Genomic DNA, 27,834 nt, shown 5'->3' with positions numbered 1-27,834 from the left:
TTCTCTTCTAGAGGATCTTCCCAACCCAGGGATCGAACCTGTGTCTCCCGCATTGTAGACAGACGCTTTGCCGTCTCTTCAGTTACTTGGGTTAAGTTCAGATGCATTCAAGATTTTTTATGGTCTTCTGGCCTCCTGTTAATTCTCTTGTCTGATCTCTCTCTCAACTCTCTACCCAGGCTGTGTTCCAGCCCTATAAAACTTGTGGTTTCCTGAATACATCATACTCATCTCCTTTCCCCATCATTGCTGGAGGACAGAAATTTTCAGAGATAAAGGTCACAGAACACATGGATGTCATCCATTTTCTTTTGCATCCCTTAACTGGCAAGATGAGGAGGCCCAGGGCCTAGCCTGGCTCTCTCCCTTGTTTCTTCTTGGCCTGCAATGAAGCCTCAATGGGCGCCTTTGATTACTGGATTAAACTGCTTTCCTGCCTTTTTCCTTCTAGGGATAGTGTACAAAACATTTGACCAACTGAAGTTGTAAGAGTTGCAACTGGAGCTTGGGCTTTGGAGTGGAAATAGGCCTGATTTCATGCAAGGCTGTGAGATCTATCCAAGGTGATAAAAGAGACTTCCCTGGAGGTCCACTGGCTAAGAATCAGTTCCCCGACTGGGTAACTAAGATCCCATGTGCCTTGGAACAACTAAGCCCAGGTGCCGCAATCACTGAGTCCCCACTTCACAACTAGAGAGTCCATGTGGCACGACAAAAGATTCAAAGATCCCTCATGTAATAACTAAGACCCAACGCAGCCAAATAAATAAACATTTTTAAAAAACTATTAAAAAAAGAGAGAGATAAGAATGCTATAGCTTACGGGCATTCTACAGTAGACATTGGGACCAAACCCAGCTAGTAATACGTTACCTGCCTCCTGGATGACCAGAAAGTTAAGGATGGGATTCAGATAATACTAAGTCCTTGAGCTAATTGCAACTTTAACATCTTCCCAGTCCACTTTCCTCCAATCTGCTCCACCTGGTAAATTCCTACTCATCCTTACATACTTTACTTCTAAGAATGTGTCTCATCAACCTCCAAGGAGACTGTAAACTCTTTAAAGGCCTGGACTGTATCTTTATCCTTACGTCTTTAGAGTCTAGCATTTGTCATGATTGTATAAATGAAAAGATCACACACTTCATTAAGTGTTAGGGTGGAATTCGAAATGTCTGTTGCCAAAGATTCATCTGCACTTCTCTCACCCAGCCAGCCGCCACTGTAGCACTGTGCCTTGTCAACTTGCAGCTCTCTCTCTCCCTGCTCAGTCCCCAGTTGGTGGCTGCACGTGAAGAAAGGCTGAGGACAACACAGAAATATCTATTCAGCAGTTTAGCTGCACCCTCACCCACATGGCTGTACTTAGAGGCACTCCTAGTACATGACTGAGATTATTTTGCTCCCCTATGGCTTTGATAGGAAAGTCAGAGAAACATGAAAGGAAAATGGGTTCAGTAACTAACATCACATCCAAGAAGAGGAGGGAGCAAGGGGGCATGAATCTGCGGAATTCTTCTCTCATAAAAAAAAGCTCTCAGCACAACTCAAAAGCCTTTCTGCACCGCACAGCCTCTCCTTCTTTTGAGACTAGGCCCAGCCGAGTTGGATGGCTTCCTGCAAGTCTTTTTAACAACAAGGGCGTTTAAAGTAGGAAAGAGGAAGAGAAAGTCAGAAAAGGGGCGAGGGGCCAGGGCTGAGCCAGATTTTTGGCTTCTGTTCATAATTCAAGATGGGTCTCTAGATTCAAAGAAGGCAGCACACCTCTATCCGTTTCGTTTCTGCGTCTGCTACCCTCTCTGGGTCCGCAGAGATTGATTCATCACTGAGATACACAGCCCAAGAAGAGAAGGGAGAGTTTCTGTCCTAAGTGTCTGAAAACGAAAAACTTTGAGAAAACACCCAAGAGAGAGAGAGGAGAGGAGGCTGTGCTCTAGTGTGGGAAGAGGTTGAGGAAGGAGGCCAAGGCGACAACAACCCATGGAATGGGAGCCTGCGGGCGGGCGCGCTGGCGGGCAGCAGCTACCCGGGCCAAGCCCCGGGCAAACTCGCAGGAGCCAACGCCGGCGCCAGAGGCAGCCGCGACGGAGCCCAGGTGCACCCGGGCCTGGGTCGCTAGAGGCCTGGCCCCGGAGGCCCGCGGCCGCGCCCCGGAGGCGGACCGGGGGCGGAGCAGCCCCCGAAGCTGGGCTCTCCCGGCAGGCGGCCCTCAGCCTCCCCGCCTCAGCGAGCGGCAGCAGCAGAGGATGCCCCACGGCGGCGCCCGCCCAGCCCCAGAGCCTCGGTCTGCGGAGAAGCCCGGCGCCCATTGGCGGCTGCGGCGCTGCGTCCCCGCCCCCCTCCGCGTCCCCGCCCCCTCTGCCGCCGCTGCCGCTTCCCGGCTCCTCCTCCTCCCCCTCCGGGAGCCGCCTCTGTCGCCGCCACCGCCACTGCCGCTGCCGGCCGGGGCCCAGCCAGTGCCTGCCGCGCCGGAGTCGAGTCGCAGCCGGAGCCGCTGCCCGCGGCCCCGCCATGAGCGGAAGCGCCGCCGCCGCGGTCGCCGCCGCAGCCGCCTCAGCAGCCGCGGCCGCCGCGCACTTCCAGCCTCAGTCGTCGTCTCCCAGGCCGGGCCCCGCCGAGCTCGGGCCCCCGCGCCGCCTGCGCGCCCCGCCGCCCCGGCTCGAGCCCCCTGCCGCCGGCCGCCTCAGCCCTCCGGGCCACGGGCCTCTCCGGCCGGGCGCCCAGGGTGGCGGCGCCTGCGGCCGAGCGCCGGGAGCAGGTACGGGGTCCAGGAGCGGGCCAGGCGGGGAGGGGCGTGGGTTGATCCCGGGGATGGGGGTGGGCAGAGGCGTGCGGTCCAGCAGCCCGGCCCCACGGAGTGGGTGGAGCGTTGTCCGGGTCAGGTTTGTCCGGCCCCGGAGCCCCTGGGAGTCCTGCGTCCTCGCTGTGCCGAGCGGCTCACAAAGCGTTTTCCCACCCAGTTGCTAACCGCCCCCTTCCTCCCCCCCGCCCCCCGAAGAGTGGGCAGGGCAGGACCTCTCCAGGTCTCCGCTGGGCGGAGGAGGAAACTGAGGCTTACTGGGGGAAGTGACTTGCCCAAGGTCACATAGCCGGCGAGAGTCGTAGCCTGGCTGGGACCCAGGGCCCATCTGGGCTGGCCCGGGCCCCGAGTAGGGGGCGCTGGAAGGAGGAAGAGCCCCCAGCCCCGAAGAACTGAGGTTGATCGCGGAGGAGGGGGCGCTAGGCCCGTCCCCAGGCACGCCCACCCGGAGCTTTGGGGCTAGTTTAGGAGGAAGCATCTGTTGCGGGCTGGGACCGCGGAGCGGCGACGGATTTGGGGGCTTGGTGGTGTGCTGGGATTTCGATTTGGGGATCCGCAGAAGGAGAGACTCCTGTAAGGTTGTGCTCTCGGGGAAGAGGGCTTTCTTGAGTGAGTGGGTCAGAGCTTCGGAAACTTCTGATCGCGGGGACCATTTGGTCTCTGCCAGGCCACCTTCCCCACCACTGCACGGATTAAACCAATCCAGCTGGAATTAATAGGAGGGAGGCCTGCTTGCTTTTGTGGAGACACTGGTAAGGTGTCTTTTCCACGAAACGGCCCGAGTTTCGTTCATGCCCCAAACAAGTGTATATATGACCCTCGTAAAGGAGTTTCTGCTACAGAAAAACCAAGTGAGGTTTTCCCTGGTGGTCTGGACTTGTCACACTTGGGTAACCCTCAGAGAAAGAACAGCTGTCCTGGGCATGAAAAGGGGGAAGGAAGTGAGAGGATCGGGACTAGGTACACCCGCCTGCTTGGTATGGAACTGGGCTGTGTACCCCTTGGGATTCCCGTTTTTCTTTCGAGTAGGTTGTTTTTTATTGTAGATACATCTTGGAAAGGAACTTGGGGTTCTAGAGGTGACAAAGATAGAGGAGGGTCCCGTGGAGCGAGAAAATGGAAGCTGTGGAATAGGGGGAACGGAGAGGGTAGTTTGTCATTGTGGGGGAAGGGAGATGAAAGGGTTGCTGAAGGGAGGGAGACAGTGTCGAGAAAAAGATTGGACTGTTTCAGAGAGGGAGCCAAAGGTATAGAGCTTGAAAGGAGTCCTAGAGGAGGATGGTGTCTTACAGGGTTGAGTAATAGGTATTGGTCGGCAATCACTTCGTTTTCTTTGAGTAAAGACTGTTGTAAGTACTTTTACATAAATGTTTTAGCTGTTCTGCTCCCCACCCCCATTCTCTGTCGGCTTCTAAGGCAGGCCCATAGTATTGTCTTGGAAGTAAGGCTTGACAAAAGAGGGAAGGGAAAGGCTAATTAGCAAATGCATTAATTAGGGCCCTTTGTCCAGGATGATTCCTTGTTTAAGTCAGCTGTTTTCTTGCTGCCCTCCTGCACCTCAGCTTTCCAGTTGTAGTGGCTGTCGGCAAGGTTCTTTGGAACAGCTCCCCTGATTCAGATAAGATGGTTACATTTTTTTTAGAAAACTGAGAAAAACCTATTTGACAGATACACATAAAAGCATGAAAATTTACTTGTCAAAAACTTAAAATCAGGGAAATGCAAATTGAAACATCGTTGAGATGCCATTTCACACTTATCAGATTGGCAAAAATTAAATGCTGTGATAATAAAATATTAGGTTATGAGGAAATCATCTATATACTGCTAGTGGGAATGTAAATAGATACAGCCATCATGGAGAGTAACATGATGTCTGGTTGAAGGAGGGCAGTCAAACCTATTTACCTAAAAGGCCCATTTCTGGGTATATACTTTAAGAAATCTTTGCACACTTGTCCAAGAAAATCAGTACAAGAATGTTCATTGCTGCTTAAATGTCCACCAACAGGGAAATACATAAATTGTTAGATAGTCCCACACAATTGAGTACTATAGCACTGTGAAAAATAAACTGTAGCCGCATGCATTAAAATGGTTGAATCTTAACATAATATGGAGTGGGCGAGCAAGTAACAGAAGAGTTATTAGAGAATGTTTCCACTTGCATAAAATCTGAAAACATGCACAGTAATATTTTCTGTGTCTGTGTGCACTCAGTCGTGTCCAACTCTGCGACCCCATGGACTGCAGCCTGCCAGGCTGCTCTGTCCATGGAAGGAATACTGGAGTGAGTTGCCACATCCTCCTCCAGGAGATCTTCCCAACCCAAGAATTGAACCCGTGTCTTTGGCATTGGCAAGCGGATTCTTTATCACTGAGCCACCTGGGAAGCTCCCTGTATGTGTGTACATATGTAGTAATAGTATAAAAACATTCATGGTAGCAACACCAAATTCAGAGACGTGGTTATCTCATAAGAGTGGATAAGGAATGGAATTGGTCAGGAGTACACAGAGGGACACACAGAGGGCTTTAATTATATCTAGTATTCTGTTATTAAATCTGAATCAGACAATTGCAAATTAAGATTTGCTTATCTTTAATGTAGGGTACAGGGATATTCATTATATTATTTTAAATTTTTTTCAGATGTTTGAAATATTTCTCACATGCAAAACAATTTCTTGTTTACATAGCACAGGGGTTTTGTGCCATAATAATGAAAGTCTGGCTGCAGGCTCTAGCCCTGCGCAGCCAGTTAGGCATGCTGGCTGGTGATCTTTTTCACACCCCTTTTTGACCTGCAAAGCCTAGATTTGTGATGGATGACTTTTATTTTGGAACAGCTGATAAGGCACGTGGAGGATTTCCCAGTCTTTCTAAACTTTCTGGGTAGACCTAGGTCAGCAGTTTGAGCTTTGTCAGAATATGAGTGTGCCAGGACATTTTCATCCATCAGATGTAGGGAGGGACCCAGAAATCTGATTCTGAACATGTTTCCTTGTAGATTCTGATGCACACTGGAGTTTGAGACCACTGCCTTAGGTTTCTTCTGACTCTGGGCTGTGGTCTTTCTCAGCTTTGCCCAGTCTATCCCCTGGACTGCCTTCTGTTGCTGCTCCTGCATGACTGGGACTAATTTGGACTCATGAGATATTTAGCTCTTTTGCAGGGCATGAAAGAATGATAGGGTTGGAAGCCATTGGATATTAAACCCTTCATAATCTGGGTTGTCTATTCCTCTTACTTTCATGCAGGTATCCAAGAGGCCCACCACCTACTAGGGCTCTTTATTGGGTTTTACAAACTTTAACCACACGTATCACTATATATAGTTTTATAGTTAGTGCAGAGGCAAAATAGTGTCTGACTGAGAAGGAAAACTAGCAAATTGGAGAAAGTAAGCCCCCAGAGGTAAATGTATGTGATCTTGCCTTTCTCTGTAGATAATAGTGATTGAGTGTTTTAACTTAGCACGTGCATTTGAAGTTCAGTTATTTGAACCTGTAGTCAAAGATTAGGGGCTTTAGGAACAACTCATTATTGCTCTGGACAGAAGAGTTTCCTTTCTCCCAAATTTGCTACTTTTCCTTCTTTCTAGACCCTTTTCCTCTAGTCCTAATATGTTTATGAATGAATTTATATTAACGTGTGAGGATTTCTGGTGATGGAATATGTGAAATGCCTGTTTGCCATTGGTGAGGTTCTTTCTGGAAACCTATTTTAGAGCTGCAGTTTTGCCCCAGGTACGCTTTTGTAGGGCTGCGGATATAGGGTTGTATAACTTAGGCTCAGCCCAGGACACTTGTTTTGTTTCTCAAGTGGGAGTACAAACCCATTTTGTGCTCCTCTTACCAAGATGCACATGTGTGGAACTGTCCCCTTAGTTGGACACCCTTTTCTAATCTTCATAAAGGTGCTCTCTGAACTAGCATGGCCTTGTGGCTTTGAAACTGTTGTTCAAGCTGTTACCTGTCTATACTCATCACAGGCTCTGCGGATAGGGCTGGTCACTGTTGGTCCTGGCTCTCCAAAAGAGTTTTCTTCTTGTGAGCTTCTCATGGGAAGGGACTTACCCCTGCCCCTTCATTACCAAGCTCAGTTGAACCAAAGAGTTCAGCACAAAATTGTAAAATTTGTTATGGGTGTAGAGAAATGTGTACAGAATAAACAGTTTGAAAAATACCATTATTTGTGGGAAGACAATGAGAAAGAAATCATTGAAAAGACAGAAGCGTCTGGTAAGCGAAGGAGAGAAAGTAGCTGTGTGCCACATTTGCTCTTGCATTCATATAGTGCTCATTTTGAGGGGGAAATTCAATGCTATTTTTTTCTCTTCCTATTTCTCTCTACACTAGCATTCCTGAATTTCTTAGGACCTGAGGCTTTTTAGCCAGTTTGGAAAATATTTACCCATTTGTATTTTCCATTAAGTGGTTGTTTACGTTTCCTGCTGTTTCATTTTTTCTTGGAGAGAGAGGAAGGGGGAGTGCTGAACCAAGGACAAGACTGGACTTCCTACTGCTTCTGCAAATAATGGCAGTGTGTTTTTCAGAGCAGTTGTCATGGAAGAGTACTGTTCTGCGGGCTCGAGAGGTACAATTTGAAATGGTTTCTGTTGCTGTTTTTATTATTATTTTTAAACGTGATCGAGGCTAATGGATAGAGGGTACCATTGTGCTTTTGCTGCTGTCTTAAAGAAATTTTAAAAAAAATGTATGCAGATAAAACTGAAAATGTTTAACAAAAGTAGTCTTCTGTCCATACAAGGAGAATAAACAATTCTTACCCGAAGCAGTTTCAGGTTTTTTTTTTTTCCTGTTTTTATTTTAAATGGATATTAGTGCTATTCTAGGGACTGGCTTTGGCAGTTAACCAGAGTGATGTTGGGCAGATGGAGGAGAATGGTGGGATTATTGTGTTAGCCTTTAACAGCAGCTCCTTCCAGTCATGATATGGAAAGCTATCACTGCATTGTCTGCTTTTGTGATAAAATATGCATAGAAATGAGGGAGAGTGTGTAAGTTTTGATATGACCATTTGACCCTGTTGATAGAAGGGAAGAAATGATAAAGAGGAAGAAGTACATACATGGAAGAGAGAGCTGCAAGCAGTCAAGTAATAGAATATTTTGTAGTGCTTCTGGGATGTTCCTTGAGTCGAAAGTTACCTGTCAGTATCTGTTCTGCCTCAGCACCTTTGATTTCAGTGTTTGCAGATGGTGCTCACTGATCTTCAGTTAAAGTCTGTTTTATTGTTACAGAGCTGGAAAGTGAGTGGTTTTGAAGACTTAGACTGAAGTAGTAGGGTGGGCGTCATTTCATAATCACTTTTGCAATTAGGAGATAGGACTCATAATTAACAAAAATATTTTTGTTTGGCTTTTGGGCTACCTGTTTTTTTTTTTCCTTTTAATAGATGTCTTCCTGTGTAGATTTCTGTTGATGCCTGAATACATGTTTGAATGAGCACTTATTGGGTGGTTGCCAGTGATTCATGGGATGGTGGCGTCACTGTCAGAGACATCATTACCTGAAGTACTGAGAACAGCACAGAGGAGGATATTGCAGCCACAGCTTTCTTTTCTCCTGCTTTTCATGCTTCCTTCTGGGCTTGGTGGTGATCTCTCTGTCTGTCAGGATAGGCCCGGTCCTTTACTCTCCTCATGGGAGGGGTACAGAGGCTTTGCAGAACCTTTGGGCTGGACACCCATGAGTAAAACCCCTCAAACAATATTGAACCAGACCCGAGGGGCACCAGAATGGCCCCAGCTCCTTTTCTTTCCTTGCTGCTTATGTTGCCACCACCGACCCTTTGTTGTGGAGCCTGGAAGGTGCCCCCCTTCACCCCTAATCATACAAAAAGGCTTTGTGCTTGGAGGATGTTTTAAAGGAAGGATCACTGTAACTATAATTCCCTAAGCAGAACCAAGTAATGGGGTCATGCAGGGTAAAGATGGTATCCAAGTACTTGTTGGTAGGGAGAAGTCAGGAGGGGGTTAAAATCATCTGGAGACAGTACCAAAATGATGGATAATGGAGCGTTGTTGGTAATGCTGATGGGAATGTGTTTAAGTGAATACTTTTCAGGGTTTTAAATTCTAATACTTACAAGATACTTGAAGCTTTAAAAAGCACAAGACAGCCAGAACTTTTAGCCCCTAGTCTAAAATTGTAACTGAAAAGTACTTTAGAAGAAGGTATGTAGAAATCCAGGCCTACTTTGCTTTATGTTTGTGTTGCCAGAATGATTGATTGCCCAGGAAAGCCAAATAGATAACTTACTTACTATCCAGGGGGACTCTTGCTAATCTGTTTGTTTTTAAGTTTCTAAAAGTTAGCACTGACTGACATTTTGGGAAGCTGATTTTCCCCTACCACCACCAGAAAAAAAAAATCAATTAATATAGGGATATGTGCTTAGTAGGTCTTCCTTTGTGGCTTAGTGGTAAAGAATTGCCTGCCAGTGCAGGAGATGTGGGTCCGATCTCTGGGTTGGGAAGATCCCCTGGAGGAGGAGATGGCAACCCACTCCAGTATTCTTGCCTTGGAAATTTCACAGACAGAGGGCCTGGTGGGCTACAGTCCACGGGGTCGCCAAAGAGTCTGACACACCTTAGCGACTAAACAACAAAATGTGCTTAGTAACCTCTTACGTCAACCATCCTGTCATGGTAAGCTTCTGAGCTCTGTTGGCACTCAGTCTTCTGGAGAACCCTGTTTACTATGTTAGCTATTATTGTATTACTTTAACTAGTTTCTTATACTTCTTTCTTTCTCCTCCTTCCTCCCTCCCTCTCTTTCTCTTCTCCTTCCCCATTTTTATTGACAAATAAAATTGTGCATATTTAAACTGTGCAACATGATGGTTTGGTATTTGTCTATACCGTGAAATGATTACAATGGTCAGGTTAATTAACACATTCCATTACCTCACATAGGTACCTTTTTTTTTTTTTTGGTGAGAATGCTTAAAATCTATTCTCTTGGCAAATTTCAGGCAAAGTACTATTAACTATAGTCACCATACCGTACATTAGAGCCTCAGAACTTACCTATGTTAATAACTAAAGGCTTGTGCCCTTCAGCCAGCATCTCATTTCCTCCACTCCTAAGGCCCTGGTAACCACCATTCTACTCTTTGTTTCGATCAGTTTGACTTTTTGAATTTAAAAACAACAACAAAAAAATAAAAACATATTTTTTATTCTGCATATAAGTGAAATCTTATGGTATTTGTCTTTCTCTGTTTGGCTTATTTCACTTTACATTATTTCCTCCAGTTATATCTATGTTTTTGCAAATGGAAGGATTTCCTTCTTTCTTTATGGCTGAATAATATTCCATTGTATCCATTTACCCAACTTCTTCATCCATTCATTCATTCATCAGACACTTGGGGTCTTTATCTTAGCTGTTGTGAATAATGCTGTGATGAACATGGGAGTACAGACATCTTGAGGAAATCTGCCTTAAATTTATTATCACTTAAGAATATTGGGTAGTCCATACAAAGATATTGCCCAAATAATCCTTAAAAACACTGTACCTATTTAACAGCTAAATTTTGTGAGATTTGAAAATATACAGGGTTCCATTTTATCTACTTTTAATGAAATGTAAGGTTGATTTCTTCCATCCTTCACCCCCACCAGTTTTAGGTACATAAATTGCTCAGCAGTGACTTATATTTTACCACTGTTACTCAGTTACTTCATTTGCTTAATTGATAATACATATTTCTTACAGTATATACACAAATAGCCTCTGATGGTTTACTTCACTGCTCTCTGGTGGCCAGTAAAAGTAATGATAAAACATTTATTGAATGCCTACTATATACCAGGCACAGTGAGAATTTCAGATTTGATTCAGATATGCCACAGTTTAGCAGTAGACTCTGACTGTGTGTTAGCTGACCAAACAAATTTTTTGGATCTGCTAACCCCTAATAAGAGGACAGGGAACATCAAAATTGCATAAATAATAGTGATATGATATAATCATAAAAATTAATATTGCTAAAGCACAGATCTTATCAAATCACAAACTTAAGTGATGGCCTTATAAGAAAAAGAAATATTTTTTGGTTTTGCATTTGAGGCCAGCATAATTGGGTCTTCATTATTCCAGTTGCTGCTGTTCTTCATGGATATTCTACAGGGAAGTTTAATACCCTGTTGTCCATATATTTGTGTATCACTTTTTCACCTCTATTCCTTTGTTGCTTCAGCTTGGAATGCCTGTCTTCCTCCAGTTTTTCCAAATCATACTAGTCTTTTAATATCTAGTGGTCATTTACTGTTCTAAGTGGTTTACCTGGATTAATTCATTTAATTTTCACTACAGTCCTCTAAGATTGATGTTTTTATTATCCTTGTTGTGCAGATGAAGAAACAAGATTGATATAAGCAAAGGTGATTGCTGTCTTGGCCACTAAAGGGAATTTGCAGTCCCGTTTTACGTTTGCTCCTCCTGAGAAATATGCCCCTCCCCCCTTTTTTAAGTTCTAAATTTTTGTGTTGGGATTATTTATTATAATTAATTTCCTTTTCATTCATTTATTACTTTCCCACATAACATGGAGTAGGAGTACGTACATTGGAGTGGGTTCACTTCAGATCAGGCATGTTTAAATTGCTTTTTAGAAAATCTCCCATGTTCTGTGATTCTGAACCCTGGCTTTAACTTGGTGCTTGTTTGGTCACTTAAGCAGATACAAAACTTTTCATGGAGAAATTTGGCCCTATTTAGAATCCCACCTTTTTGTGGGATTTCCCTCTCTGAAATTAGTACAAGAATGGATGTTAGACTTCTTTTTAACCTTCTTAATTTCCATAATAACTTTGATTTGTCACAAGCTAAACAATTCTAAACCATTCAGTGGTATAGAATATGAATATTTCAGGTGTCAGCTGGAGAGCCTGGTGCTGTGTTGATGCTGTCTGACATAGTAGATTATTTGGGGAAGATAATGTAGGATGGTGTGGTGTGGTTAAGTCCTCTCCAGCTCTTGTAACCCCAGGGACTGTAGCCTGCCAGGCTCCTCTGTCCATGGGATTCTCCAGGCAAGAATACTGGAGTGAGTTGCCATTTCCTTCTCCACTGGATCTTCCTGACCCAGGAATAGAACCCTGGTCTCCTGCATTGCAGTAGATTCTTTACCTACTGAGCTATGAGGGAAGCCCTAATGTAAGATGCTGCTGCTGCTCAGTCGCTTCAGTCGTGTCCGACTCTGTGTGACCCCATAGACGGCAGCCTACTAGGCTCCACTGTCCTTGGGATTCTCCAGGCAAGAACACTGGAGTGGGTTGCCATTTCCTTCTCCACTAATGTAAGATAGTGGTTCCCAAATGAACTACTTAACTTAGTTGGTATGCTTGTTAAAAATATTCTTTAGGTGGCCTACACTTGGAATCTGAGATTAAATTTTTTCAAGCAGTTACAGCGTTTCTTTTCATCTGTATTGTGGGCTTAATAGGCACTGGTGAGCCATCCATTTAGAAAATGTTCTGTGGGAAGGTGGGATTCTGAGGTCACAACCAGGTAGGATAGTTACAGACATTTGGAACATGTCTTTTTTTTTTTTTTTTTCTCATGTCATGTTTTTGAGTTGAGCACTGCCAACTCAGTCTTTTTCTTCTACTTCATTTATGGATACCTGGAAAGGAAAATGAATTCTCCTTGCAAATTACTAAGCAATATGAAAATTCATAGGAGTAAGATAGTGTTTCTATTGTTGAAAGTCACTTAGTCATGTCTGACTGACTCTTTGTGACCCCATGGACTGTAGCCCACCAGGCTCCTCTGGCCATGGAATTCTCCAGGCAAGATTACTGGAGTGGGTTGCCATTTTAAGGCAGAATAAAAGCTAATTAAATCCAGATAATTGAGGAATTTCCACCCACTTTCTGGTTTGCGTTTCTTTAAGAAACTTAGCATCAGAACATATCAGAACATAGTTACAGTATGTTTGGGGTTCTAATGAAAGACATTGTTGACTGTCTTTGCTATATATATGAAGAGTATGGGTCATGATATCTTGTGATCTGATCATCCAATGTTTCTTTTAAATGCATATATTGTTGTAAACAGAAATTACTATTCCATGATATTTTTAAGTTTTAACTTTAAATAAAAGCTACCATTGTGTGCTTAACAGCAACTAACAACAACAAATAAACCCAAAACTAACAAAGGCAACAAGTCAAAAGATATGCCTTCTTAAGGTGAATCTGTGTAGAATGCATGAGGTTATTAATGTCTGTGAAATTAAAACTAAAGTACAAATTTGACTCTAGAATATTGTATATACTTTGAGTCTAGCTTTTGGTAGAACAAAGTCTTTAAAAAAAAAAAGAATTCTCTCTCAGTTGACATAAATGGTATCAACAAACATCTGTGTGAGGTGGGGGTAGAAATCAAACTAGTTTTACCATACCAATATCTTTTTATAGCACTTTTGAGATGTAAGCATGTTTCCTTTCAAAATAGAATTGTTTGATGGAATAGTTATATAATTTTTCCTGATCCTATGTAATTAAAAACCCAAGGCCCAAATTCAATTCAAGAAACTTCCTTTCTATGGAAGAAGAATTATCAAATTGAAAAGGGGCTTTAGAAATTTTGATTCTGAGATTTCTTTAAGACGGGAGAGGCCAGTCAAATTGGGTTTCAGCCCCACAGAATTGACGGTGTGACTTCCTAGGTCTGACGAGGTGGGGACTGTGTTACATTGGGGTGGGGCTTAAGCCTGGTAGGAACTAGAAGTGAAACTGGAAGTGCCTTAAAAAAGCAGATCGTTGTGTTAGCCCGAGTTTGGCTGCCATAAACAGTGAGACAGAATGATTCTCAAGCACAAATGTATATGTAGTTACTTTGGCAGATTTTCTGAGAGAGTCAACATGTTTGCCTGTGACTCAGGACAGACCTGAGACTCAGTGGAGGAAAATGAGAGAAGAGCAAAGAAGAAGCTGAGTGAAATAGGGGCTTTAGGGTGCAGGTTTTGCAAGAAACTTTCTGAACCTTTGAGGGTGGCAGCAGGAAGTTAAAGGTGGAATTCTGGGGACATTTTCCCTCCCTACAAGCTTTGTGGAGGTGGAGGCTGCAGCATGGAATGGAAGGTAGATAAACTTGTAAATGTTGATGACGTTATCCTTTTTACAGCAGAAAAGGTATATCCCTCCACCCTGTGCTTGTTTTAAAAGGATGGATTCCCACTATATAGTATTAGTGTTACAAGCAAAGGTTAGCTAGTCGTATAATTTTATTATGCCTGGGGTTAACATTAACTTTTTGACATTATTAATATGTTATTAACAATGTTATTAACATTAACATTCACTTATTTTAAAAGAAAAACGAGAACTTAACAATATAATATTGACTCTTAAGAGCAATGCATTTCCAGGGTGGTTTAATGGTAGTTATGTGCTATCCATCACGCACCAGAGATGACACTGCTAACATGCTCTACCTAACTAGAGCATGCTGTGCTGATGTTTTTTCCACAGGAGTGGTAGATTTAAATTCACAGAGGTTAAAAACCACTGCTCTTTCTGCTGGCCTCCCTGCTTCCCATCCGCAGAAACCACTGTTAGATACCTTGTGTGCAGATAGGTGCAGGTAATATGGATGAGGGTTAGGTTTATGACCCAGGACACTTTAATTTACTTATGCATCATGCTGGGATCTAGTTAAAAAGCAATTCCTAGCAAGGGCACAGGTGATGGAGTAGTGGAACTCAAACTTTAGCCTGCGTAGTAGTCATATGGAAGGCTGGTTAGAAGGAAGATTACTGGACCCCACTTCCTGATTCACTGGCATCAGAAACTAGGGAGGGTGTTTCAAACAAATTCCTAGGTGATGCTAATGCAGCTGTTGGAGGGGGTTTGTGGTTATTTTGAGAGCCATTGAGGATGAGTATAAATAACCCTGAGGAGACTCAAACTGTTCCTCTTGGTTTCTTGAGTATTATTTTATACTGAACTGAAAATGGTGAAGGAAAAAAGGTTGCAGAAAGTAATAGAGTAATTAATACTCTTCATGTTAAGCAAATAACGCTTCATAAAACAATTCTACATGTTTTGTTGTGGTGACTATGTGTCTCTCTGTCTAGAAAAAAGTCAGTGACAGACCCCATCAAAATGATGAGAATAAAGATGATTACTTTCGGAGAAGGATCCAGGATTAATGGAGGGTGGGATTTTAACTTTCTGTGTAAGGTTTTCATTTTTTAATGATGATATTGTACTTCTATTTATGTAGTTAATTTTACAGAAAGGTAAAATAAATCTGGGCCAGATACCTTGCATTTACTTCTTCAGGCCTGTCCTTCACCCATTTCCACCTGGCTCTTTGCCACAGAGAGAGTTCCCAGATCTTCTGGTTTCTGGTTGGGTTCAGCCTTAAGAGGAGATTGAAAAGGAGGAGAAGAATGAGGTCAGAAGGTTTATTCTCTCTCCTCTCAGAATAGTTGGTCTTGTATTACCTGGGTTCTGGTGCTGTGTCCTGTCTTTTTTGGGGGCTGGAGCAATAATTGTCCTGCTATTGCTAGCAGGTTCCTGTTCCTCCCCTGTGCTATCTATAGGCCTAACCTCCCAACTTCATAATTATTCCTTTTATAAACAGACCGCCTTCAGATTATCCTAATTTGAGTTTGCCATCTCTGCACTGTTAGGGTAATAACTGATGGACTCTCCCCTGTTACTCCTCTCCTTACTGTAATCCCAGAGGTAGTATCAGTGCGATTTTGATGTGTGTTTCTTTCCAGATATTTGCTATACACAGCGTGGCTCTCAAACAAATGAGTAAATAAAACACAAGGGATCATATTATGCTTCCTGTTCTTTACATTGGTGGTTTTTTTTTTAACATCATGCTGTATATAGTGTGATCATCTTTCTACATCAGTGTAATCTACCTCATTTTTAATAACTGTGTGGTACTCCGTTGTACTTGATAATGGATGTGCCACAATGTAATCAGGTCCTTATATATTTCACATGACATTTTAAATTGTGTACTGAATTTTCCTCAATACGTTAAATCTGTTTCTCACTCTCTTCTGTTGATCTGTCAGTATTCTGGCACCAATATTGCATGTTTTACTTATTGTGGTTTTATATGGGTATTGGCTTTGTAGGGCAACTCCTTGTAGTATTCTTATTTTGGAAAAAGACCTTTGCCTTTCATTACATGCTTTTCCCTCATCCAGGTGTATTTTTTAAATGTTTTTGTCAGAGTTACTACAAAGTTTCCACTGGTGTACATATTGGAAAAGCATTAAATTTATTAAGTTGGAAATAATTGATCTCATCACACTGTTGTGCCTTTTCATCCATTAATATGATTTTCCACCCCCAGTTTTTTTTTGATGGTCCTGTGGCTTTACTGAACTACCAGCAGTTAGTTCTCATCCACATTGTAGATTTTTGAAAGTGGTAACAGGCACATAGGTACTGACATGTAGACTTGTTTGGTGAATCTTCATTATGTTTTCTGGACAACTGCACATGAGTCAGGTATGGGACGTTCTTTTTCCCTTTGGCCTAAACAGCTTTGTTGAGCCTAGTGTCCGTGCACGCATTTGGCGTTCCCATCTCCTTCGTGGAAAATTGCTGGATTTCTTTTGAGTGCCTGAGGGGCATGCTTCTTGAAACCTACTTCAGGGATGCTGCCTGCAAATGTTGATAGTGTATTATCTGGTCACCACCTTGGTGATGCTGACCCACCCTTTTTTGTGGGAGGGGTTGGAAAAGAAGTTTCCAACAATTAAAAAAAAGTATTTTTATTTATTGTAAGTTTGTCAAATGCCATTAGTGGAGTTTTGTAGTTTAATTCACGTGTCATTTCCATAGTATTTTATATTCTTCCTGCTTTTGACAGTGGGGTGTTTTTCATCATGTTTTTTGAGATTTGCTGATGTTGGGGAAAGCTGTTAACTTTGTATTTATTTAGAAACCTGCCAATTTCTTGAGCTCTTTTAGCCATTTTAATAATTTTTCATAGGTTTTTCTTGGGCATTCCAATTGGACAACTCTGTTATTGGCAAACTTGCTAATTTAGACTCCTCTTCAATACTTCCCTCTGTTATTTTTGTTTGTCATTTCAACTGGCTAGACTGTAACATCCAGAAAATGTCATGTACTTGATTGTTGTCTAATGAGGCTGCCTAAGATGTGTTTCACTGTTCATTGTGGGGTTGACTATGGGTCTGAAACCTAGCAAGTTAAAGAAGTAGTATTTTTATTTATTATAAGTTTGTCAAATGCTTGCCAAACCTGTTATCTACCCTTAGAGGTTATGTCTTCTTTTTATTTATTTATGCACTGAATTAACATTAATCCATTTTTATTTTTATTTTATTTTCAATTTTTCTATAATCCATTTTTAGTATGGAATTATCCGTAAATTTCTGTAATGGATCTCATAGTACTCGATTGACTTGTTCATATTTAAGGCTTTGGTATATATTCAAGGAAGAAAAGGCTTGTAAATTTCCTTCCTTGTATCATCCTTGATATCAGGAGTTTGGAAGCATGGACAACCAGCCTTTTAGGAGGAGGGGCAGTAACCATTTTTATCTTGTTTTTTTAGCTTATTCCATTTAGTTTTCTGTTTTTGTTTTATTGTGTGTGTGGTGGAGAGGTAGTCAATTTTGATAAAAATTTTTTTAAGAAAAATTCTTTTCAAGCTTTGAAAAAGTATGAATGAATTCATTGTTGTCTTTTACTTTTTAGAATTTTCTCTGTAAATGATTTTGTGAGTGTATTTTGTTCTATTTTGATGGATTAAAATCTCCTGACGTATTTCCTCATCTGTAAAATAGGTGTAATACAGGTATAATGAAAATGTGCCAATGTATGTGCCAACTATATACTAAGCAATCAAATGATGGTTGCTGTTATTTTTTTAAAAAATGATTAACTTTTAGTCTTGGATCTAGTCTATATTTTTGTATACTGATTGAGGAATTTTTGTTCTTTATTAAATTCTTTTTGTATACCTTAAAATATTTTTTAAATGTATGGGCTTCCTTGGTGGCTGAATCAGTAAAGAATCTTCCTGTAGTGCAGGAGACCTGGGTCCAATCCCAGGGTGGGGAGGATCTGCTGGAGAAGGAAATAGCAACCACTTCAGTATTTTAGCCTGGAAAATCCCATGAATAGAGGAACCTGGCAGGCTATAATCCATGGGGTCTTGGAGTCGGATACAACTTAGAGACTAAACCACCACGATACATGTATTGTCTTCTAATTATAAAAATGCAGATTGCAAAAAATTCAAATGTTACAGAAATATGTATTAAGAGAAAATAAAGTCCCTTTATTTGAATTCTTCAGGGATTAATGAGAATGGCTTGTTGTATATAATCGTTGTGTGTGTGTTTACTGTGCACCTACATATGTGTGTATGTGTGTAAATGTATTTAAAAATGGGGCCATCCTATATATATATTGTTCTGAAACTTGTTTCTGCTTTATATCTTGGATCTCTTTCCAAGTCAGTATTTATAGGTCTAGTTATTCTTTGAGAAAAGCTTTATTTGACATGTGATAATATGCATAAAACATGCACATTTTGTAAGTTTACCACTTAGTGAGTCATCACAGTGTGAATACACTTGTGTAACCAATAGTCAGATAATGAAATAATGTTATTACAGGGACCCCCAGGCACCTTCCATTGGGCTCCCTATCTCACTGTTCATAAAATTTAACAGGCTTGTTGAAATATAACTCATATATCATGCAATTCACCCATACTAATTATACAATTCAATGGCTTCTGATATTTTGGTATATTCATAATTGTGCAGCCATCACCATTGTCTGATTCTAGAATCTTCTCATTCCCTGAAAAAGAAACCAGGTACCCATTGGCAGTCGTTCTTCATTTTCTCCCACCTCAAGCCTAGGAAACAGCTATCTTCTTTTTCTATAGATTCTGGACCTTTTATAGTGGAATCATACGATATATAGTCTTTTATGACTGGCTGCTTTCATTTAGCATAGTGTTTTCAGGTTCATCCATATTGTAACATATATCAAAGCTTCATTCCTTTTCATGACCAAATAATATTCACTGTATGTATGTACTGCATGTTATTCATCCATTTGTCAGTTAATGGACATTTGGGTTGCATTCATTTCTGGACTGTTATTGAGTAATGCTGCTGTGAATATTTGCATACTAGATTTTGTGTTTACGTTGGTTTATATTTCTTTTAGGTACACAGACTCACAGACACACCACCCCCCCCCCCCCAGGAGTGAAATTACTGGGTCAGACTGTAACTATGTTTAACATTTTGAGGAATTGCAAACTATTTTCCAAGGTGGTTGTACCATTTCATTTTACTAGCAATGTATGAGAGTCCTGACTTCATATTCTCATCAGAATCTGTTACGTCTTTTTTATTATAATCATCCTACTGGGGGTGCATTGGTAGTTCATTGTGGTTTTGATTTGCATTTCCCTAGTGATTAATAATATTGAGCATCTTTGCATGCATTATTGATCCATGTAGATTTTAGAAAAAGCTTTAAAACTTTTTCTAATTGTCAGAGGCAGAGCTTAGTAGTATCTTTAGTGTCCTCATAATTTTTATACAAGCATTTCAGTACATCTTTATTTCTCTACTCTCTTTACTGTTTCTTTATAATCCATAGTTTTATTTGTTTGTATATATTGCATATTTTCTTTTGAGAATGATTTTTTAAATGTTTTAGTGTAATTATATAGCCAGATTTAGAATAGAATTTTACATTGTTTTCCTGTTGCTTTCCTTTCTTAGCTATACAGTAACTGTAAATCAATTGATGGATGAATACTGTAGTTTCCAGGATCCATATTTTCATAGATTATGTATAGGATTACATGAATTGATGACCTTTGTTGTTGTTCAGTCTCTTAATTTGTGTCCAGGTCTTTGTGATTCCATGGACTATAGCACGCCAGGCTTCCCTGTCCTTCACCATCTCCTGGAGTTTGTTCAAACTCATGTACATCGAGTTGGTGATGCCATCCAACCATCTCATCCTCTGTTGTCCCCTTCTCCTCCTGCCTTCAGTCTTTCCCAGCATCAGGGTCTTTTCCAGTGAGTCAGTTCTTCGCATCAGGTGGCCGAAGTATTGGAGCTTCAGCATCAGTCCTTCCAATGAATATTCAGGACTGAGTTCCTTTAGGATTGAGTGGTTTGATCTCCTTGCAGTTCAAAGGACTCTCAAGAGTCTTCTCCAGCACCACAGTTCAAAGGCATCAATTCTTCGGTGCTTAGTCTTCTTTATGGTCCAACTCACATCCGTACATGGCTACTGGAAGAACCATAGCTTTGACTATACTATCTTATTGGCAAACTGATGTCTTTGCTTTTTAATATGCTGTCTAGGTTTGTCATAGCTTTCCTTCCAAGAAACAAGCATCTTGTAATTTCGAGGCTGTAGCTACAGTCCACAGGGATTTTGGAGCCCAAGAAAATAAAATCCGTCACTGCTTCCATTTTTTTCCCCATCTATATGCCATGAAGTGATGGGACCAGATTCTATGATCTTAGTTTTTTAATGTTGAGTTTTAAGCCAGCTTTTTCACTCTCCTCTTTAACCTTCATCAAGAGGCTCTTTAGTTCTTCTTCACTTTTCTGCCATTAGAGTGGTATCATCTGCATATCTGAGGTTGTTGGTATTTCTCCTGGGAGTCTTGATTCCACCTTGTGATTCATCCAGCCTGGCTTTTCACATGATGTACTCTGCATATAAGTTAATTAAACAGGGTTGCAATATACAGCCTTGTCGTACTCCTTTCCCAATTTTGAGCTAGTCTATTTTTCCTTGTAAGGTTGTAACTGTTGCTTCTTGACCCGCATACAGGTTTCTCAGGAGACAGGTAAGATGGTCTGGTATTCCCATCTCTTTAAGAATTTTTCAGTTTGTTGTGATCCATACAGACAAAGGCTTGGTGTAGTCAATGAAGCAGAAGATGTTTTTCTGTAATTCCCTTTATTTCTCTAAGATCCAACGAATGTGGGCAATTTGACCTCTGGTTCCTCTGCCTTTTCTAAAACCCAGCTTGTACATCTGAAAGTTCTTGATTCACATACTGCTGAAGCCTAGCTTGAAGGATTTTGAGCATAACCTTATTAGCATGTGAAATGAGTATAGTTGTGGGGTAGTTTGAACATACTTTGGCACTGCCCTTCTTTGGGACTAGAATAAAAACTGAACTTTTCCAGACCTGTGGCCACTGCTAAGTTTTCCAAATTTGCTGACATATGAAGTGCAGCACTCTAACTGTATCATCTTTTAGTATTTGAAATAGCTCAGCTGGAATTCCACCACTTCCACTCGTCTTGTTTGTGGTAATGCTTCCTAATGCCCACTTGACTTCAGACTCCAGGATGTCAAGCTTTAGGTGAGTGACCACACCATCATGGTTATCTGGGTCATTAAGATTTTTTGTGTGTGTGTAGTTCTTCTGTGTATTCTTGCCACCCCTTTTTAATCTCTTCTGATTCTGTTAGGTCCTTGCTCTTTCTGTCCTTTATTGTGCCCATCCTGGCATGAAATGTTCCCTTGATATCTCCAATTTTCTTGCAGATATCACTAGTCCTTCCCATTCTATTGTTTTCCTCTACTTCTTTGCATTGTTCATTGAAGAAGGCCCTTACCTCTCATTGCTATTCTATGGAACTCTGCATTCAGTTGGATATATCTTTCTCTTTCTCCCTTGCTTTTTGCTCTCTTCTTTCATCAGCTATGTGTGAAGCCTCCTCAGGCGACCGCTTTGCCTTCTTGCATTTCTTTTGCTTTGTGATGGTTTTGGTCACTGCCTCCTGTAGAATGTTACAGACCTCTGTCCATAGTTCTTCAGGCACTCTGTCTACTAGTTCTAATCCCTTGAATTTATTTTGTCATCTCCACTGTACAATTATAAGGGATTTGATTTAGGTTATACCTGAATGGCCTAGTGGTTTTCTCTACTTTCTTTGATTTAAGCCTGAATTTTGCAATAAGGAGCTGATGATCTGAGCCACAGTCAGCTCCAGGTCTTCTTTTTGCTGACTGTATAGAGCTTCTCCATCTTCGGCTGCAAAGAATATAATCAGTCTGATTTTGGTATTGACCATTTGGTGATGTCTGTGTGTAGAGTTGTTTCTTGTGTTGATGGAAAAGGATGTTTGCTATGACCAGTGTGTTCTCTTGGCAAAACTTTGTTAACCTTTGCTCTGCTTCATTTTGTACTCCAGGGCCAAACTTGCCTGTTACTTGCCTGTTCAAGGTATCTCTTGAATTCCTATTTTGCATTCCAATCCCTTGTGATGGAAAGGACATCTTTTTTTGGTGTTAGTTCTAGAAGGTCTTGTAGGTCTTCAAAGAACCATTCAACTTCAGCTTCATCAGTGATTGGGGCATAGACTTGGATTACTGTGATGTTGAATGGTTTGCCTTGGAAACAACCAGATAATTCAGTTATTTTTGAGAATGCATCCAAGTACTGCACTTTGAACTCTTTTGTTGACTATAAGGGCTATTCCATTTCTTCTAAGGGATTCTTGCCCAAGTAGTAGATATAAGGGGTCATGTGAATTAAATTTGCCCCATTCCAGTCCACTTTCGTCTGATTCCGAAGATGTCAGTGTTCACTCTAGCCATCTCCTACTTGACCACATCTTATTTCCCTTCATTCGTGGACCTAACATTCCAGGTTCCTATGTGATATTGTTCTTCACAGCATCGGACTTTACTTTTATCACCAGACACATCCACAGCTGAACATTGTTTCCACTGTGGCCTAGCTGCTTCATTCTTTCTAGAGCTGTTAGTGACTGCCTTCTGCTCATCCCCAGTAACATACTGGACACCTTCTGATCTGCGGGTGGCTCATCTTCCACTGTCGTATCTTTCTGCCTTATCATGGTTTTCCCGGGGTTCTCTTGACAAGAAGACTGGAGTGGTTTGCCTTTCGCTCCTTTGGTGGATCACGTTTTGTCGGAATTCTCCACTGAGACCTGTCCATCTTGGGTGGCCCTGCGTGGCATGGCATATAGCTTCAGTGAGTTACACAAGCCCCTCTGCCATGACAGGAATGTGATCTGTGAAGCAATGATGATCTTAATGACTGATTCAGACATTTTAAAGGTATGGTTCAGTTCAGTTCAGTCGCTCAGTCGTGTCCGACTCCTTGTGACCCCCGTGGACTGGAGCACGCCAGGCCTCTCTGTCCATCACCAACTCCTGAAGTTTACCCAAACTCATGCCCATTGAGTCGGTGATGCCATCCAACCATCTTATCCTCTGTCGTCCCCTTGTCCTCCCTCCTTCAATCTTTCCCAGCATCACGGTCTTTTCAGATGAGTCAGCTCTTCCCATCAGATGGCCAGAGTATTGGAGTTTCAGCTTCAGCATCAGTCCTTCCAATGAATATTCAGGACTGATTTCCTTTAGGATGGACTGATTGGATCTCCTTGCTGTCCAAGGGACTCTCAAGAGTTTTCTCCAACACCACACTTCAAAAGCATCAATTCTTCAGCACTCAGCTGAAGCACTCCAACTCTCACATCCATATATGACTACTGGAGAAACCATAGCCTTGACTAGACAGACCTTTGTTGGCAAAGAAATGTCTCTGCTTTAAGGTTTTCATTTCCTTGTTGTAACTCAGAGCTTTTTGTTTGTTCTTAATTCATCAGGAGTTTCAAGGTAATATTTTTAGTCAGTTACCCTTCCAGGGAGAACAGCCTAAGATAGGAGGTTTGCAGAGAAAAATGATATAGTCTGTTTCTTCATTATCAGCGAGATGAATAGAGAAACCAGATGGACAGACTGGAGGGCATGGTTCCATTATTTGGAAGAATCAGCTAATCCCAGAGCGTCATACCTACTTGCCTTTGTTCAAATATAATCTGTATGTATCTCCATATTTGTGTGATTCATCAGTACCACTCTTGCCTCTATGGCCCCTTTTCTGAGTTATTACAAATAGTTTATATCCAGTGTATTTTGCCTTAGCCAGAAGTTCATATTGAGAACAGTTCATATTCAAATCTAAATGGAAATACTCCTAGAAGAGTCTATAAGGGATGGCCCACAGGATGATATTACAGTGAGTTTTCCAAGGCATAGGGACTAGTATTCAATTTTATGGGCTCAGAAACTAGGCTTCTTTGGCATGTCTCCAGGTGATCAGACTTACACTGTCCAAGTAACAAAAGGCTTATATCCAAACTGAAAGCACAAGTTTATTAATTTGTAAAGTGAAAGGGCCTTTTTAACAGCTTGGTGGTGATGGTTTATTCGCTGAGTTGTGTCCGACTGCTCGCAACCTCATGGACTGTGGCCTGTCAGGCTCCTTTGTCTATGGGATTCTCCAGGCAAGAATACTGGAGTGGCTTGTCATTTCCTTCTCCAGGGGATCTTCCCAACCCAAGAATCGAACCCAGGTTTCCTGCATTGCAGGCAGATTCTGATGATTACTGACTGAGCTACAATGCAGTGGATAAATATGAGTTTCTACTGTGTACCAGGCCTACTTACTGGGTATACAGTAGTGAACAGAAACAGTTAAAACTTCCGCTCTTACGATGAAGCTTGCATTCTGACGATGTGAGACAGACATTAATAAACACATAATATGTCATAGAAATGGTAAGTTCTAAGAAGATAAATGGAGTAGGGTAAGGAAAGATGAGCAAAGAAGGAAAGGATTGAGTGCTGTTTAAGTCCATTGGCCAAAGAAGGCCAGAGGAGTGCTTGCTGTCAAGGGGCAGAAGGGAATTCTGAGCGGCTAGAGAAGAAGGGTGACAGGAAGTAGGATGGTGATCTTCTAGGCCATTATAAAGACTTTCTCTTTGACTTTTCTTCTGAGTGAGATGAGATCACTGAGCAGAGGAATGATGAATGATGTGACCTTCTTTTTAGCTGTGTTTCTGGCTGCTGTGCTGAGGAGTGTAGGGAGGGTAAGGATTGAAGGAGGAAAAGCAGTTAAAAGGCTGTTTTGGTTGAGCAGGAGGTGAGGCGGTTTGCCTGCTTCTTGGTTATAGCTAGGAAGTCAGCCCTTGTCTATGTAACTATTTTTCCTACTTTCTGAAACTGCTCTTGCCAAGATCAGTGATAGTGAGTTGATAAACCAATGGACATTCAGGTCACATCTCACTGTGTGTCTTATCAGAATTCTCCATAGAATTCTCCCTCTTTCTTGAATCATTATCTCTTGACTTCTTGGATAACCATGGTTTTCCTCTCACTTTTATGTGTAATTTTTGTTAGCCCCTTCCCCTCAGTCGCTGCAGGTTTGAGTTGCTTAAGGTTTGGTTTTGTACCCTCATCTCTTCTGTTCTCTCTTGATGATATCATTTGTTCCCAAAGATTTTATATATCATTTATATGCTGAGAATTTCCAAATTTATATTTTACAAGGAATTCATATTTTACATGTCAAAATCTAAACTTATTATCCGACCAAAACTGAAGAGGAACTGATCTTCCCCTGACCCCCCATTTTCCCTCTCAGATAATGACATCCAATTGCTTAACCTGGGAACCTAAGAGTCATTTCAGGCACCTTTGTTTCCCGCTGCCGCGCCCCCTGCCCCCCATCCTTCACCGAGTCCTTTTCAACTCACCTCCAAAGTGTTTCTTGTAGCTTTCCATTTCTCTCCATAGAGTCCATCTCGCCTTTTTCCTTTCATTTGGTCCTCACACTTCTCTGGCTTTTCTCCCATTTTCTCTGCACAGCAGCCAGAGAGCTTTTAAAAGAATAGGCCGCACGGTTACTTAAAACAATTCATTGGCTTCCTGTTGCACTTGAACTTACCCAGTTTTTCCTTTCCCTCTCACAAGCTGTTTTCTCTGCATAGACTTCTCATTCTGCCCTTTGCTTGGTTCCTCCTCATCCGTTAGCACTCAGCTTTCCTCTGAGGCCTTCCTTGGCTACCCTGTTCAAAGGAGGTTCTACTTCTCTGCTCTCTCATTACACTGCTTTTTCTTCTATAGCACTTAACCACAGTTTACAATTACTCACTCATGGGTTTACATATGTGGCCCAGATACTTGTCCCTCTAAGTCTGGTGGAAGAGGTGAGTTTGTAGTTGCATTCAGAAGAAGCTGCAAATAATTTTTCACTTTGTCTTAGGTGAGTTCCCAGAAGCCCATTCTCTGATCTTCCTTTCTATGACGTCCCCCCCAATCCCCAAGAGTGGGGAGATCTTTGACAGCTGGTGTTCAAGCCTTGGTTGTCTTGTTCCTGGGTCCATCCCATAAGGTGGTTTTGATCATCATGTTCTTCACAAATGAACATTTATAGGACAGACCAAGACCTTCCTCTTATTTGGCTATCTCTCCTGATTTAACTTTGGTATATCCCAGAGTACTTCCTTCTGATCACCAGTTTGGCATTGGGAACAATGGAAGGAATGAAGGGTATCAGGTCCCCTTATCCTTCCCCCCAACCCCTTTAGAAATTGTCTTCCCTACTAGGCTGCAAGCAGCATAAGAGTTACTCTCTCCTGTTTTCACCATCATGATGTACCCAGCGCTTATGTAGTGCTTGGCACTTGGTAGCACTTATTGGCACATATTCTCTGTATAGAATATGCACAGAATGGAAGTAGAGCAAAAACAGGTAGCTCCTTTTGTGAGAATTTCATCTAAGTGATAGGAGGCTTGATGGAAAATCTTCCTCTTATCAGTAAATGCCTCTGGTATCCGGAATATTTGTCTGTGTCCTCTCCTCTCTGTCTGTCTCCTGGGCAGGGCTGGACATGACAAGAGTGGTTTTAGAATCTGTTTCTCATTGCTGATTGCCACCTTCAGGGAGCCTTTTGTTTCTTTATATGTGTTCATGTCACTGATTAAGTTAGTTCTTCTCCCAGTCCATTAAGTGTTCTGGGCCTAGGAAAAACCTATTTCTTACCACTGCATTTTGGAGAAGGAAATGGCAACCGACTCCAGTACTTTTGCCTGGAAAATTCCATGGATGGAGGAGCCTGGTAGGTAGGGTACAGTCCATAGGGTTGCAACGAGTCGGACACAACTGAGCGACTTCACTTTCTTTCTTTCTGTAGTTCATTTTGGAGAAGGAAATGGCAACCCACTCCAGCATTCTTGCCTGGAGAATCCCGCGGACGGAGGGGCCTGGTGGGCTACAGTCTATGGGGTTGCAAAGAGTCGGACACGACTAAGCAAGTAACACACATACACACACGCACACCACTGCATTTTAATTTACTTAACCATCTGAATCAACCCAGTTCTTGTAGTGAGTAGTGTGGGGCAGGCACTTGGACCCCCATACTTTGTTGCTACTGTATTTAATTTTACTCCAGTATGTGTGTGTACTTGATAATTTGACTAAACCAGTAGAGATGGAAGAAAGTTCTTTTTATTCCTGAAATTTCTGTTTGGTTCCTTAAGCTTTGAGTTAGTTTCTTCCTACTTCTGGTCACTTATGCTGGAAAAGTAAACTATGAGGTTTACAACTAATACAACCTATTCTTCCTTTCTTCCCTCATTTATTTAGAGGTGTCATGTCTTATTTATTTTGGTTTGTAATGTCATGTAAGTTTCATGTGTATAGCATTATATTTCTACTAATATATATACTATGGCATACCACCAAAAATTTAGTTTCCATCCATCATCATACAGTTGATACCCTTTGTCCCTTTCACCCTTCATCCCACTCCTTCCTCTTTGCTAATCGCTAAGAACAACCTATGTTTAATACTCTCCAGTACTTCTATGGAGAAGGCAGTGGCAACCCACTCCAGTACTCTTGCCTGGAAAATCCCGTGGATGGAGGAGCCTGGTAGGCTGCAGTCCATGGGGTCGCTAAGAGTGGGACTTGACTGAGTGACTTCACTTTCACTTTTCACTTTCCTGCATTGGAGAAGGAAATGGCAACCCACTCCAGTGTTCTTGCCTGGAGAATCCCAGGGACGGGGGAGCCTGGTGGGCTACCGTCTCTGGGGTCACAGAGTCGGATATGACTGAAGTGACTTAGCAGCAGTAGCAGCAGCAGTACCTTCTATGT

The 27,834-nt window shown here is 42.0% G+C and overlaps 1 protein-coding gene across 1 annotated transcript in view; it reads left to right on the top strand.

Annotated features, from left to right (window-relative positions):
- Nucleotides 1–2,715: 2,715 nt before the first annotated feature.
- RNF38 (ring finger protein 38) overlaps nucleotides 2,716–27,834 on the top strand; it is a 137,281-nt gene continuing 112,162 nt past the window's right edge. The window contains exon 1 of the mRNA XM_052644606.1: nucleotides 2,716–2,761. The gene's annotated coding sequence lies outside the window, so the exon portion shown is untranslated. The remainder of the gene's footprint in view (nucleotides 2,762–27,834) is intronic.

The sequence above is a fragment of the Budorcas taxicolor genome, chromosome 8, assembly GCF_023091745.1.
Source record: "Budorcas taxicolor isolate Tak-1 chromosome 8, Takin1.1, whole genome shotgun sequence".
Taxonomy (NCBI): domain Eukaryota; kingdom Metazoa; phylum Chordata; class Mammalia; order Artiodactyla; family Bovidae; genus Budorcas; species Budorcas taxicolor.
Note: the sequence above shows the minus strand (reverse complement) of the source record. Positions and strands in the feature narration are given on the sequence as shown.